General features: G+C 43.1%; 1 protein-coding gene across 1 annotated transcript in view; it reads right to left on the bottom strand.

Moving 5' to 3' along the window:
* Positions 1–13,713, bottom strand: part of TMCC1 (transmembrane and coiled-coil domain family 1) — a 130,908-nt gene that overhangs the window by 110,078 nt on the left and 7,117 nt on the right. Inside the window, exon 2 of the mRNA XM_040995240.1 lies at positions 4,572–4,817. The gene's annotated coding sequence lies outside the window, so the exon portion shown is untranslated. The remainder of the gene's footprint in view (positions 1–4,571; positions 4,818–13,713) is intronic.

Below are 13,713 nucleotides of genomic sequence, written 5' to 3' on the forward strand. Positions count from 1 at the left end.
GGTCACACAGCCACCAGCTGACAAAGCCGTGACTGTTCTGCTTTTAAACAGAGATCAATTTCGCAACACTAATACAAAAACTTTCTCAAAGCCTTCCTCCATGTCTCAGCACAATATTAAATGGTTTGAAGACAGAAAAATAACAGAAGTATAACACTGTAGATCATTGTAAATGTAATGAGAAACTTCTTAAAACAAAGTGTTTTTGGTACTCAGAATCCAAAAATAAGCTTTTCCTTATGTCCTAATATCCTAACACCTGCAAGCAGGTATGGGGGCCAAAAAAAGAATAAAAGGGTTAAAACTTACAAATCCTGAGTTATCACACATTTTGTCTAAATGTTTCTCGGTTCCCAGAATATATCTGATGAAAAACTCAGACTTTCTCACTCACAGGCATAGGGTTTTTTTTTTTTATGGTTTCATTAACTATCTTACAAAATATCACACACACCTAAACACACACATTTCTATGCAGAAAAAATTCATTATTTCTTCTTAAATCAAAGTAGTAATATGATGCAATTATACAAGAAACTGATGAAAAAACATTCAGCTCCACGAATGCAAAAGGTGGATTATTCACAATATTAACTGACAGCAAATGACAGTTCAAAGATCTGGGTTCCCACCACCCACATGGGAGAGCTAGTTCCAACGACCCAGCCCTGGGTGCTGCAGGTGCTTGGGAAGAGAATCAGCAGGTAGAGTATCTCATCTCCCTGTCGCTCTGCCTTGCAAATAAAATGAAAATAGTTCAGCTAATTTAAAAAAAAAAAAAAGTGGTTTAAATGTGTATAGAAGTAATCTTATATCTGTCAAATCCAGCTTCATGAATATTAAGTGAATTAAATTTAAGATATACTTCTAAGACTGCTAAGAAAAAAACAGGCAACATAACAGTACTATACTACGATCCAGTTACATTCAAACACGTATATATAAATACACATATATGTCTGCACCAGTCTACACCGTATATATACATACATGAGTACATCAAAATCACTGGTTATCACTGAAATTAAGCATTTTAACTTTGATTCATATTTGCCTATCATCCCTACATTTTCTCTATTACCTTTATAATCCAAAGACAATAAATCATTTTAAAACGCTTTACTCCACTAACCTAGAAAAGGCTCAGACTAAGAGTTGAACAAGTTATCTTTTCCAACCACCTTTGTTTTTACAGGTAGTCATCTAAAGGAGAAAAGAAACTAGATGTGTTTATTATGGGACTAAGATTTACATGACTTTCCTTGTTGAGAAATTAAGGGTGAAGGTCAACAAAAACACTAAATAAATACTTACTACTTCAGGTAAGAACGTCCCAATTTTGATTTAAAATCTCTGAAGTAATTTAAAATATCACTGTTTAAAAAGCAGTAAACAGATCATTGGCATGCAGGCGTTTGGCACTGCAGTAGAATTACCTCTTGGGATGCTAAAGTCCTCACCTTGCATGCACTGGGATCCTCTATGGGCACTGGTTCAAATCCCAGCTGCTTCACTTCCCATCCAACTACACACACAGAGAGAGAGAGAAAGAGAAAGAGAAAGAGAAAGAGAGAGAGAGAGAGAGAGAGATCCGGGGCGTGCAAGGCGAGGACCTTAACCACTTGCGCCACCGCGCGGGGCCCCATTTTAGTTTTTGAAAGGCAAGATTGGGCCCTGCACCATGGCCTACCAGCTGAAGTCCTCATTTTTAACACGCCAGGATCCTATATGGGCACCGGTTCTAATCCCGGCAGTTCGGCCATCCAGCTCCCTGTTTGTGGTCTGGGAAAGCAGTTGAGAACAGCCCAAAGCCATGGAACCCTGCACCCGTGTGGGAGACCAGGAAGAAGCTCCAAGCTCCTGGCTTCAGATTGGCTTCAGATCTGTCCACTGCGGTCACTTGGGGGGTAAATAACTGGACAGAAGATCTTCCTTCCTCTGTCTTTCTCTCTCTCTCTCTCTCTCTATATATATATATATAATATATATATGACTTGCCAGTAAAAAATAAACAAATCTTTTAAAAACAAGTGGTATTTAAATATATATACATTTGTAATACACACATACACACACACACACACATCTAGGAGATATCAAAAGTGCCACTGCTTATTTCCACCAAGGACAATTAGGGACTAGGAATCAGGTTTGAGGGAGATTTATCCAGCTTTGAATTGCTTCAATTTTGTGTGTTCCTACTCAAAAATACACATGAAAAAAAGTTAAAATTTACATTAGGCACAAGAGGATTTTTAAAATGAGCCAGAAATGATATCTCAACGGGGACCCTAAAAATGACTGAGAATGCCAGCCTCCAGCAAGTCCCTTCCTTGCCTATAAAAGGTGCTCAAGCGTCTGCCGACTTCAACTACTAGGGGCAACAGTCCCATAAGCAGCCATCCACGTCTCCCCCACGTGGGCAGCAGGGCCCAAGCACTCAGGCCACCTTGCACTGCCTTTCCCAGCTGCACTAGCAGGGAGCTGGGCAGGAAGTGGAGGAGCCAGGACTTGAACTGGTGCTCATAAGAGATACTGGCATTGCAGGTGTGGGCACAGTCCTCATCTTAACTGCATTAGCTGACACAACTGATCACTCTCTTTTTCTAAAGAGCTACTTATTTTAATTTGAAAGGTAGATTTACATGGAAAAGGAGACATAGAGAGAAGGTCTTCCAGCTGCTGGTTCACTCTCAAAATGGCCACAACAGCCAGGGCTGAGCTGATCCAAAGCTGGGAGCCAGGAGATTCTTCATCTCTCACATGAGTGCAGGGGCTCAATGCCTTGGGCCATCCTTCACTGCTTTCCCAGGCCACAGGTACGGAGCTCGACTGTGGAGTAGCTGAGACATGAACCAGTACCCACATGGGACACCAATGCCATAGGGTGGAGGATTAGCCTGCTGAGTTACAGGACCAGTCCCATTCCATATTCATTTAAACACTTCCCTCATTTGGCTTCAGTATGCTTCCTAATCTGGATTCCCTCTTACCTTGCTGGCTGCTGCTATCAAATCTCCTTCAAACTCCTCCTTGTCTCCCTGACCTCTGAACTCTGGTGGTAAGTTCTTAAACCTCTTCTTACTTCCATTTCTATTCATTTCCATACTGATCTCATTAGTTTCCTGGTTACCTCTGCAAGATTTTTATTTCCTCAACTCCATGTTCATAAACCCAACCACCAAGCCAACAGCTATTAGTCTAACAGGCATTTCCACATACACCCATGACTGAGTTTCTATTCTTCCCCTCCAAACTTGCTCCAGTAAGTAGCAACTGAATCCTTCCTGGAACTCAGCCCAAAACCCTGCTGTTGATCTTAACCCCTCCTTTACTTCCACAGCATATATCAGCAACACCTCTTGATCCTACTTGAAGAGTATCTCCATAATCATGGCCATGCGTCACTAGGTCACTGCTCCCTTCCAGCACAGCCATCTTCTCTCACTTTCACTACAGTAGTAGCCGCCTTCTCAATATTCCTGCTTTTGATCTTACTCAGTCCACTGCCATTACCAACACAGCAACTGAAGGAGTGCTGTGAAAATATAAATCCAATCATACCATCTCACTGCCTAGAACCTTCCAAACGTTTCCCATTTCTCATGTGATTCTCTACAACCCTTAAAGCTATAGAAACCAACAAAACGCCCATTTTACATGTGAAAAAAATATGTATTTGAATTCTAAAACCATGGTAGTATAGTATCAAAACTCAGACCGGAAAAATGGGAATTGTGGCACAGTGCATAAAGCTTCTGCTTGGGACAATCCCATCCCTTATGAGAGAGTATGGTCAGCGCCCTGGCTCCTCCACTTCCAATCCAGCAGCCTGCTAATGCACCTGTGAGGTAGCAAATGATGATCCAAATAATTAGATTCCTGCTGCTCACACAGGACTCCTGGTTCTGCACTCTGCTTAGTACAGCCATGACTATTGAAAGCATCTGAAGAGTGAATCAGCAAAGAGAAGATCTTCCTGTCCATGTCACCCTGCCTTTGTAATAAATATGTACATCTTGGAAGGAAGGAAAGCAAGGAAGAAAAAAAAAAAAACCAACTGGGACTGAAGCCTCTGAATTTTTAGTTCAAAATCTGCTCTCACACCTTCTAAACCAGACATTACATACACCAAGAGAGCTGCCGCTGGGGTCAGCGTTGCAGCATGGGACTTCACTAACATCCACTTCTGGTCCATCGCCCTGTTAACGTGCTTGGAAAAGCTCAGAGAATGGTCCAAGTGCTGGGTTCCTGTATCCACACGGGAGACCTGGAAGCAGCTTCGGTCCAGCTTAGCCTTGGCCATTGAGGAGTGAACCAGCTAATCAAGATCACTCTATCCAGACTTTCTGAAACTGTATCTTTCAAATGAATTAAATATTTTAAAAAGTTCTTATTGAACTAGTTATGGTTGCTAGGGAAAAAAGCAAACAGGATAAAGAGATATGGAATATGGAATTTTTGAATGAATGAGAACTGAGTTCTAGAAAAGAAAGTGCCACAGTTGTTTCATTTTTTTATACTGCTGTGCACCCAAATGAGAAAATTTCATAGGAGAAAAAAAGACATACCTCCACAAAATCCAGCAACAGCTTTCCTTTCTTTGCATAGATGAGGATGAACAGTTGTAATCCAAAATGTTTTCCAAAAGTTCTTTTTTAATAAAAACGTAGAAATAGAAGATTCATATGAAAAGAGATCTAACTCAGGAGGACAGACACTGCGCCTTCTTGGGACCAAGAGCAGCTGTTCACCGGGTGTCAGCATCTGAGGGAAGGACCGACTGGGACCGTGTCTTCTCCAGAGCTAGGTGATACCTGCAACAGAAAAGGAGAAAGAAACGGTACTGAGTGCAAACGACCTCTCACTAAGGTCACACAGTTACAGATCCAGCGGCACTGCGGTTACCAATGACAGCAACAATCAAAGGCATCCTTCAGTAGGTAATCCTGCTCTCTGATCAGTAAAAAGCAGCATACTAAAGAAAACATCAAAATTCAAATGTTGGACATAGAGATGACAGTCATGTCACACAATCACATACAGATAAATAATATCAGTTTGTACTCTGCCAAACAGAGCAAGCACTCAGCACTTTACAAAACACTATATAAAATGTGTGTGTAGACATTAATATATAACGCTATATACAATATGTTAGTAGTAATACAAATTATAATAATATACATATATCTACTAGTAGAACAGCTCATGCAGATAACAACACCAGCAGGAAATTAAATCAACAAATACATAGGTAGGTCTAGCAGAGAAATGAAAAGTTAATGTAACTGAAGGCTAATATAAAAGTTAACCTGATATACAAGGTGTTTTCATGTGCCCTTCTTAGAAATCCTAGAGAATGGGAAATGTGTTGCACTATTAGCAACAAACTGAAGCAATATTTATTGCATTTATAACAAACTTCAATTATAAAATAAATATAGCAGACTAAACTTAAAAACCCTGCATGAGATTAACAGCAGAGAAAACACAGAAACCTGAGTGACTGAAAATGTACAATAGAAAACTACTCAAACTCAAACTTGGAATACAAGACTTGGAAAAACAGCAGTGCGTCAGCGAACCACAGGACAACCTTAAGGAGCATGACGCACATATAATCAGAGACACCTGGAGAACAACCAAAGATCTAAATCAGACAAAAACTACAAAACCCAGATTCAAAAAGCTCAACAAGCAGGAATTAAAAAAAAAAAAAGCAAACCAAAACTCCACAAAGTCACTTCAAAACCAAAGTGCTTAAAGCCTGAAGCCAGATAACGAGCCGGCACTGCGGCACAGCAGCTAAGCCACCTCCCGCGATGCCAGCAGCGATGCCAGCATCCCCTCCGAGCACTGCCTGGAACTCCAGCCGTTCTACTTCCAATCTAGGGCCTGGTAATGCATCTGGGAAAGAAGTGAAAGATGAAGTGCTTGGGTCCTTACCACCCACACAGGGCAATTACACCTTTTAAATAAAGAAATAATTGTCAAAACACGCATGTATGTACACAAACACATACAGAGGCATGATCTTAAAAGGAGTCAGATAAATACACAATGGGATATAATATTTGCACTTTATATTCATGTATCTGATAATGGATTAACACTGAGCATAGAGAACTCTTAAAAATCCACAACAACCAAAAAGCAAATAATTGGGCTTAAAAATGCACTGAAAGGACATGAAGAGACAATTCTCCCAAGAAGATATACGAGTGGTCATCAAGCTCACGAAAAGATCTTCAGCATCACCAATCCTTAGGGAATAAGCAATCAAACTCACAGTGAAGGACTGGCATCTGAAGCAGCCCTTTGGGATGCCTGCCTCCCCTCTCACAGTGGAAGGTCTGGGCTCCAACACCAGTTTGCTTACATCCCTGCTTATGCACACCCTGCAAGTGAGCAGGGGACTGTTCAAGCACTTGGGTTCCTACTAGTCACATGGGAGAACCAGACTGAGTTCCCAGTCCCTAGCTTGATCCTGGCCCCAGCTGTTGCAGGTATTCAAAGCGATCCCACACAGATTTTTTTTTTATTTCTTAAGATTTATTTTGGGCCCAATGTGGTAGCCTAGGACCTAAATTTCTAGCCTTGCATGCGCCGGGATCCCATATAAGCACCGGTTCTAATCCCAGTGGTTCGGACATCCAGCTCCCTGCTCGTGACCTGGGAAAGCAGTCAAGGATGGCCCCAAGCCTTGGGACCCTGCACCCCACCTGGGAGACCTGGAAGAGGCTGCAGGCTCCTGGTTTCAAATCAACACAGCTCTGGCAGTTGCCACCGCTTGAGGAGTAAACCATCGGATAGAAGATCTCCCTCTCTGTCTCTCCTCCTCTCCGTATATCTAACTTTGCAATAAAAATAAATCTTTTTTAAAATAAACTTTTTGAAAATTTAATTTACTTGAAAGGCTTATTTACAGAGACAAGGAAAGAGAGAAATCTATCTTCCATCAACTAGTTTATTCCCCAAATGAACACAACAGCCAGAGCTGTACCAATCTGAAGCCAGGAGCTTCTTCTGGGTCTCCCACGTGGGGGCAGGGTCCCAAGGCTTTGGATCAGCCCCCGCTGTTTTCCCAGGCCACAAGCAGGGAGCTAGATTGGGAGTGGAGTATTGGCACCCATACAGGATGCTGGCACTTAAAGGTGGACGATTAACCCGTTGAGCCATGGCACCAGCCCCACAGATACATTTCTTGTCTGCTTTTCTAACAACTTTAAAACAAGCAAACCCTGGCACCCAATAATCATCTCTGCTGTGATTTTTGACAAGACTTGTCTCTCAAACTCAAGCAGATGTTTAAACGCAAAATGGTGCTCAGAGAGTGAAAACTTGACTCAATTACTGTGTTTAGCAGAAGACTGTGGTGGGAAGTTCTTAAGTCCCAGGGAATAGCTCCTTGGAGTTAACTCACACTGGAGGACTGGTTACAAAAACCTGAGCAGGGCATAGTTACTCTTCACTTCCTGGCTCACCATGTGAGCCCAATGCTGAACCCCAGAACATGAGCCAAACTAAACTTCTTCCTTCAGAGCAGCTTCTCTCATGTATCCACTGCGCCAGGCCCAGACGCCAGTTCTGATCCCAGAAGCCCCACTTCCCATCCAGCTGCTTATGGCCTGGGAAAGCAGTTAAGGACGGCCCAAAGCCTTGGGACCTGCACCTACATGGAAGACCTGGAAGAAACTCTTGGCTGGCTTCAGATCAACTCAGTTCTGGTTGTGGCCACTTGGGCAGTAAACCAGTGAATGGAAGATCTTCCTGTATCTCCTTTTCTCTGTACATCTGCCTGTCCAATAAACATGAATAAACCTTCAAAAAGAAAAAAAAAAGAAAACCTGGGGCTTGCATTGTAGCACAATGTATGAGGCCACTGTCTGCAGTGCTCACATCACACTTGTACATCAGTTCAAGTCCCAGCTACTCGACTTCCAATCCAGCTCGCTGCTTATGTGCTTGGAAAACAGCAGAAACCAGCCCGAGCACCCGAGTCCCTGCACCTACATGGGACGACACCCAAGTGAAGTTCCTAGTTCCCAGCTGCAGCCTGGCTCAGCCCTGGCGATTGAGGCCATTTGGGGGATGAATCAGAGGATAGAAAGCAGTTCTCTTTCTCTAACTTTGCTCTCAGGCAATCTTTCCTAAAATATATATATATAAAGAATTCTTTTAAAAAGACTTTTTAAATTTACTTACTTGAAAGACAGTTATGGAAGTTGGTTGGGGGAGAAACAGAGATCTACTAGATCATTTTCCAAACAGTTTCAACAGATATGGCTGGGCCAGTCTGGAGCCAGGAGCTTCTTTTGAGTAAACTGTGTAGGTTCAGGGGAGCAAATATTTGGGCCGTTCTCTACTACTTTCCTAGGTACAGTAGCAGCAAGCTGGACTGGAGCTGGAGCAGCCTGGGCTTGAAATGCTGGCAACAGCCAGGGCAGGGGCAAACTAAAGCCTGGAAACCGGAACTCCACCTGAGTCTCAACAGCTTGAGCCTTGATCAGCACAAGCTTTCCGGAAGTGAATGGAGGGGTCATAAAAAGCAGCTTAACGCAAGGCACTACACCTGACCCAGGAAGAAGATTCTGATACATGCTGCAGCGTAGTGAACCCAAGGACCGCATGTGAATGAACACAGCCATTCACTCACACTCACGCACCCAAAAACTGTAGGAACCCACTTACACAGAGCACAAAGAGTAGTCAAATTTACAAAAAATAGAATGGCAACTGCCAGGGCTCAGGAAGAAAGAATATTTAGTGGCTTATGAGTAAAGCTTCAGTCTGTCAACATTTTGGAAATGGATGCACTTCATGTCAACATTAATGTACAACTGAAATGATTAGGATCATAATTTTAGGCCCAGTGCGGTGGCCTAATGGCTAAAGTCCTCACTTTAAACATGCCGAGATCCCATATGGACACCGGTTCTAATCCCGGCAGCTCCACTTCCCATCCAGCTCCCTGCTTGTGGTCTGGGAAAGCAGTTGAGGACGGCCCAAAGCTTTGGGACCCTGTACCCATGTGGGAGACCTGCAGGAGGTTCCTGGCTCCTGGCTTTAGATTGGCGCAGCTCCGGCCATTGCAGTCATCTGAGGAGTGAATCATTGGATGGAAGATTTTCTCTGTTTCTCCTCCTCTCTGTATATCTGACTGTGCAATCAAAATAAATCTTTAAAAAAATCATAATTTTATATTTATGTATTTTTACCACAACAAAAATTTAAAAAAAAAAGAAAGAAAATCAACCATAGGAAAGCAATCACACATAATGTGATTAAAGAAATAAAGATAAACCCCAAGACAGCAGACTATTTGTTGGAAATAAACTAGGCAAGACAGTAATGCAACATCTTCTAAGGTACCAAAAAAAGAAAACTGTCAACCTAGAACACTACACTCAGTGAAAACAGGCTCTAAAAATGAAGGCTGCAGTGGGTGTTGTTTGGCACAGAAGTTAAGGCACCACCCAGGATGTCTGCATCCCATATAAGAGGGCCTGGATTTGAACCCCAGGGCCACTCTGAATTCAGCTTCCCAGGCAGGAGGAAGCAGGTGACGGCTCAAGTTCATGTGGAGAGCCAGCTCGCGTTCCCAGCTCTGGGCTCCGAACAGTCTCAGCTGAGCTGTTCTGGCCATTTGGAGACTTCACTGGTAAGTGCAGAATAAAACCCGTCTCTTCTTTCTGCCTTCCAAGCAAAACGGCACACTTAGAATGAAAAGGGGTGGACACTGTGGCCTAGTAGGCTAACCTACTGCTCAGGATGCCTGGGCTGTTCACGTTCCTGGGAAAAAGGCTACAGCAAAGCTACTTGGGCTCCTGCCACCCTCAAGGGAGACCTGGATGTAGTTCCTGGCTCCTGGCTTCAACCTGGCCCAGCTCCAGCCATTTCAAGCATTTAGGGAGCAAAACAGCAGATGGATAATTCCCTCTTCTTCTCTCTCCTCTCTCTCACTCTACCTTTTAAAATACTTAAACATCTCTTTTTTAAAATATCAATGTCATCTATAGATTAAAAATGATGAAGGCAAATTAAGGACTTCTTCAGACAAATAAAAACCAGAAAACATTTATCATGAGCAAGCCTGTCCTATAAGAAAACGAAGGAATATGATACCACATAAAAACTTAGAATCCATCATAAAAATATATATATACTGGAAATACTAAGGTTAAATAAAACATACATGCTTTAGTAGTATTTTTCTCACAATGAGAAAGCAGGTTCATTTATATTGAAACAGAAAGAGCATTAATAAGAGTTTTCATAAAATGCATATCCTGGGACTGGCACTGTTGTGCAGCAGGTAAAGCCCCAGCCTGCAGCACTGGCATCCCATATCGACACGGATTCACGTCCCATCTGTCCACTCCTGATCCAGTTCCCTGCTAAGGTTCGGCAGAAGCAGCAGAAGATGACACAAATGCTTGAGTCTTTGCGCCCACGATGCAAGCTCCCAGTTCCAGACAGGCTCGACTCTGGCCACTGGGACCATGTGAGGAGCAAAGCACAGGAAGGCTTGCTCGCTCGCTTGCTCTGATCTCTCTCCCCGATTCCTCAGTCTCGAAAACTCTGCCTTCCTAATAAATAAAGCTTTAAGTAAATATATATCCTTCAACAAACCAAAACTCAAAGGATATTAATACCTAGATTAATTTGTATATTTCCCTATAAATTAAATATACCATTATTTAGAGGTTTATTTATTTTTATTGGAAAGGCAGATCAAATTTATAGAAATGAGATACAGAGAGAACTATCTTCCATCGCCGGTTTACTTCCCAAGTGGCTGCAACAGCCGGAGCTGAGCTGATCCGAAGCCAGGAACCAGAAGGTTCTTCCAGATCTCCCACACAGGTGCAGGGTCCCAAGGCTTTGGGCCGTCCTTTACTGCTTTCTTAGGCCACAAGTGGGGAGCTGGATGGGAAGTGGAGCAGCTGGAACATGAACCATCAGCCTTATGGGATCTTGGCACACACAAGGCCAAGATATAGCCATTGAGCCACTGCACTGGGCCCTACTTTTGTTTCTTTAAAAAGAGGCAGGGATGGGCCAGGCACGGTAGCCTAGTGGCTGAAGTTCTTGTCTTGCATGTACTGGGATTTCATGTGGGCGCTAGCTCATATCCTGGCATCCCACTTCCCATCCAGCTCCCTGCTTGTGGCCTGGGAAAGCAGTCGAGGACAACCCAAAGCTTTGGAACCCAGTATGCGCATTGGAGATCTGGAAGAATTTACTGGCTACAGATCAACTTAGCTCTGGCCATTGCAGCCGTTTGAGGAGTGAATCAGTGGGAAGATCTTTCTCTCTGGATCTCTCTCTTTCTATATATCTGCCTTCCCAATAATTATAAATAAATAAATCCTTTTTAAAAATGAATGAATGAAATAAAGCAGGGAGAAAGCCAGAGCTGTGGCATAGCACTTCTTGCCTCTAATTGCAATGTCGGCATCCCATAAGGGTGCCAATTCAAGTCCTGGGTGCTCTACTTCTGATTCAGCTTCCTGCTCATGCATACGAAAAGCAATGGAAGAGGGCCTGGCGGCATGGCCTAATGGCTAAAGTCCTCACTTTAAACGCGCCCGGGATCCCATATGGGTGATGGTTCTAATCCCAGCAGCTCCTCTTCCATCCAGCTCCCTGCCTGTGGCCTGGGAAAGCAGTCGAGGATGGCCCAAAGCTTTGGGACCCTGCACCCATGTGGGATACCTGGAAGAAGTTCCTGGTTCCTGGCTTCGGATCAACATAGCATCGGCCGTTGCGCTCACTTGGGGAGTGAATCATCGGACGGAAGATCTTCCTCTCTGTTTCTCTTCCTCTCTGTATATCTGACTTTCCAATAAATAAATAAATCTTAAAAAAAAAAAAAAAAAGAAAGAAAAGCAATGGAAGACCATCCTAGAGACTGGGATGCTGCCACCCACGTAGGAGCTGGGATGGAGCTTCTGATTCTCAGCTTTAGCCTGGATTTTTAAAGTCTTACACACACACACACACACACACACACACACACACACTCCTCCAGGATACAAGTCATTTGATAAAGTGTGTTTTGAAGAAATATTAAAATTAAGATCTTAGAAAAAATAAAAAGAAAATTTAAAAATCAATTTTAATAAACAAGTAAAAATTAAAATCTTCTTGGAGCCAGCACAGTAACATAGTGGCTGAAGTCCTTGCTGCATATGCCAGAATCCTTTCTGAGCTCCAGTTTGTACCATGGCTGCTCCGCTTCCCATCCAGCTCCCTGCTTGTGGCCTGGGAAAGCAGTCGAGGATGGCCCGAAGCCTTGGGACCCTGCACCATGTGGGCAACCCAGAAGCTCCTGGCTCAGTTTCAGCCACTGCAGCCACTTAGGGTATGAGCCAGCAGACGGAAGATCTTTCTGTCTCTCCTCTCTGTAAAGCTGACACTCCAATAAAAATAAATCTTTAAAAAAAATTAAAAGCTTCTTGATTTTAGGCCAAAGTTATATTACAAAATGGTGTTTCAAAAAAAAAAACTGAAAAACTGTCCTGCAGAGAAATTCTTTGTGCTATGATGATGACCAATGCATGAATTATCTATTTTGCGATATCTGCAAGGAACCCCAAATCACTTGAAATGAAGCAACAAAGTAAAGAAGGCTCCTTGCTTTCAAAAAGTCTGAAAAACATCGGATTTCGACAAATTGTTCAGGCTACCTAAAGTGGAACAAGAAGAAAACTTTTGCCAAATCTCCCTTAGGAAAATGAGCTTGTTGAAGCCAAGACATTGAAGCAATAACCGCTAAGTGAAGCTTGAGGGCCAGATGTTCAGACGGGAAAGGAAAGCAACAGTTGACACTACTCTATTAGAGTTCAAACCTCGGGGGGAATGTGGTTAGTAAGAATAAAATCTCTGTAACACAATATCACTAATGCCAAATAGATTACAGAATGGGATCCCTCTAAATAGATGGCATTAAACAATGCATAGACTCAGGTTCCTGGAAACCACCCGCAGGTCCTACAACCCAATCCACAGTAAAGACCATGTCCTCCTCAGACAGCTGAATGGCATGCAGCATAACTCACGATGTTCCTCACAGAATTCTAGAGGAGGTCTGCTGTTAACCCATCTGGGTCAAAATTCCTTACACTGCAAACACAAGAAAATTATGTGATCTCAATATTCAAGAATGAATATCACGTGCCCGGCACAGTAAACTAGAGGCTAAAGTCCTTCCATTGCATGCACCGAGATCCCATATGGACACTAACCCATATGGGTTCTAATCCCGACTACCCCGCTTCCCATCCAGCTCCCTGCTTGTGGCCTGGGAAAGCAGTCGAGGACGGCCCAAAGCCTTGGGATCCTGCATCTGTGTGGGCAACCCAGAAGCAGCTCCGGGTTCCACAACTTCGGAGTGGGTGGCTCAGCTCCAGATGTTGCAGTCACTTGGGGAGTGAATCATCGGATGGAAGATCTCCCTCTGTCTCTCGTCCTCTCTGTAATAAACTCTCTAAAAATAAAACTTTAAAAAATAATGAATATCAGACAGAGAAAGTAGCATTCCTTCAGAACTTCACCCCAAGACAAGCCATTCAATCAGTAAATTTTCACATTGACAATTTCTCAAAAGAAATAGTTTTTTTTTAAGTTATTTATTTCAAAGGCAGATTTACACAGAGTGACGGACAGAAATCTTCCATCCACTGGTTTACTTCCCAACTGGCCAAT

Source organism: Ochotona curzoniae, unplaced genomic scaffold, assembly GCF_017591425.1.
Source record: "Ochotona curzoniae isolate NIBS_2020 unplaced genomic scaffold, NIBS_Ocur_1.0 contig_908, whole genome shotgun sequence".
Taxonomy (NCBI): Eukaryota; Metazoa; Chordata; class Mammalia; order Lagomorpha; family Ochotonidae; genus Ochotona; species Ochotona curzoniae.